This window comes from Dermacentor variabilis, chromosome 2 (genome assembly GCF_050947875.1).
Source record: "Dermacentor variabilis isolate Ectoservices chromosome 2, ASM5094787v1, whole genome shotgun sequence".
In the NCBI taxonomy this organism is placed as follows: Eukaryota; Metazoa; Arthropoda; class Arachnida; order Ixodida; family Ixodidae; genus Dermacentor; species Dermacentor variabilis.
Genome location: NC_134569.1, coordinates 86,330,292 through 86,332,560, shown reverse-complemented (window position 1 = coordinate 86,332,560; position 2,269 = coordinate 86,330,292). Strand labels below are relative to the sequence as shown.

The 2,269-nt window shown below is 45.0% G+C and overlaps 1 non-coding gene across 1 annotated transcript; it reads right to left on the bottom strand.

Moving 5' to 3' along the window:
- Positions 1–1,804: 1,804 nt before the first annotated feature.
- On the bottom strand, positions 1,805–1,876 carry TRNAT-CGU (transfer RNA threonine (anticodon CGU)). The gene has a single exon. It is a non-coding gene; the product is annotated as a tRNA-Thr (tRNA).
- Positions 1,877–2,269: the final 393 nt, after the last annotated feature.

Here is a 2,269-nt window from a genome sequence, read left to right as displayed (position 1 = left end):
AGATGATAGCCTTAACTCTATCCGAATGCTGCTGTCACAATTAATTATTTAAAGCCGACGAAATTTCTAAAGTCTGCTGTCGTTTTCCGCCATTTTTTCCCATATTGGAACGTTCTGAACGGTGTCCTCCTGGATACTAAGGTATATATTTGTGAGCATCCTCCATGGTGTAGCGTCTGCTGCCTGTGCTCAGCATGAAATATTTGGAGTGCACATTAGCGTGAGTTACATAACCTTCAAAAATAAAGGCGATCGATTATACGCTTATTGAGGGCGACGTATCATGGATACCGCTTTATCGAGGGGCCCTGCGATGCATCAGCGCACCTCGTAAGCGTCCCTGCAAGACAGCGGAATCCCCAGGTTGACCAAACTCTGACCTCACGCGTTAAATATTGAGGTGTCTGTGCTGCGTATTGCAGCAGAGGCACGTGCAAACATATCAATCTGCAAACATTCCATGGACTGATGAATAGCCGCCCGTTTGAGTGCTCCAAGAGCAAAAGGTGGTGGCTCTGGTAAAGAGTAGCTCCCCGAGGAAACTAAAATGAGAGGACCGGTGCTGGCAGGCAAGGGCAGTTTGGCATCATGGCGCCACTTAATTCATTTTTTTCCGTACACAACACATAATCTTTTCCCGTTTCTTAAATATGCACATTGAATGTCGTTTACATTGAGACCCGTCATGGGCTCCTTACTTGCTGAGGTTCATGTAGGCCGATGGTCGTCACTAAAATCAACGACCCATGTCAAGTCAGACTCGCGGGCAGTTATCGTTGTACGCGTTGTACCTACGACGCGAAGGTCACACTGGTAGTAGTGTACAAGCATTCGCTTCCATATGTCCAGGTTCTGTAAATGCGTTTGTGGGCATGCCCTCCTCCAGAACATCAGCTAAATTAGTACATATATACTATATACCTCCGCATCTACCCTTTTGAACTCGACGAGCCTATGGGCGCTCGCCAACGGCGCTTTATTGAATCTGTGCCCGGCTGACTGAGGTCATTGACTGGAAGTTTCCAAAGGGTCTGTGGACGTTCACAGCGCTGTGTTAATGATAACATCTAACGCAGCATAAGGCTTCTTTTGGATAAACAACGCTGTTGTTGACGAGAAAATACGTTGACATATAATAATACCACCTTTCACCTCCAGAAGTTTATATGCACTATGCACTTTTTTAACTCTCCCTTCTTAATTGCCTTATAAAGTCTTACCCTATAAATTCTATGGCACCCGTTAACCCCTTATAGATTTTGTTCCCTCTGTGTCTGTCCTTGACACGACGACGGGCCCCATCTACTTCGCACCATGTTAGATCACATCGACTCTAGACGGTTCTCCGTGAGAAAGGTATTTGGACTGTGGTCATCTGCGTCCCAAGGTCAGAAGGCGATACTTGCTTTGCTGTTGTTCCCGAATTCGACAGGCCTAACGGCATTTTGATTTGGAGAGCAATGCGAAAGAAAAGGCGGTACGTGAAACTGTACAGGATTTTTTTTTTCGATCAAGAAAACTGGTGATAACTATGTTAGTGCGCCTTCATTTGCCCTGCTGGAAAAACAAATTATTTCTAGATAATCTCAACTCGCACTCTGTATTGTATGTTTGCTGTCGCAATTTTCTGTGTGTGTCTATATGTGTTGAACGAGAAGAAATGGGGTCCGATATTTAGTAATCATAGCACAAGAAGCCAACAAACAAACACACCAATGTCAACACTGGGGAAATTACTTGTACTTACTAATTTAATTAAAGCAATGATAAATTATTGGAAATGAAAGAGGATGGAAAAACAACTTGCCGCAGGTGGGGTGCGACCCCACGTATTCGCATTACGCGTGCGATGCTCTACCAATTGAGCTACCGCGGCGCCGTCCTCCCATCCACTTTCAGAGGTATCTATATATATATATCCTTCCCGGGGAATTGTTTGTGCTGTTTCTAGTATAAATATCGACAGACCTTGGTGTGTAGTGCCGAATTTGCATCTTCGCAAGCGTGCGCCTTCAGTGCTCTCACTCATTCATTTCACTCTGGATTTCTTTCTTCTTGCCCCTTATATATTTGGTAGTAGGATAACAAACTAGTCGACTTGTGCACGTTCGAGCTCCCTGCACTTCCTTCATTTTTCGATTTCTTACTGGTAGGCGGAGAACTGCGTGACTTGAAAGGTCACACAAGCACCGCGCATGAGCTGGTATAGTTGTTCCCAAAATTTCTCCATCAGCCTCGCATGTAAGCATAGTTTTCTCTGCCCAGGCAC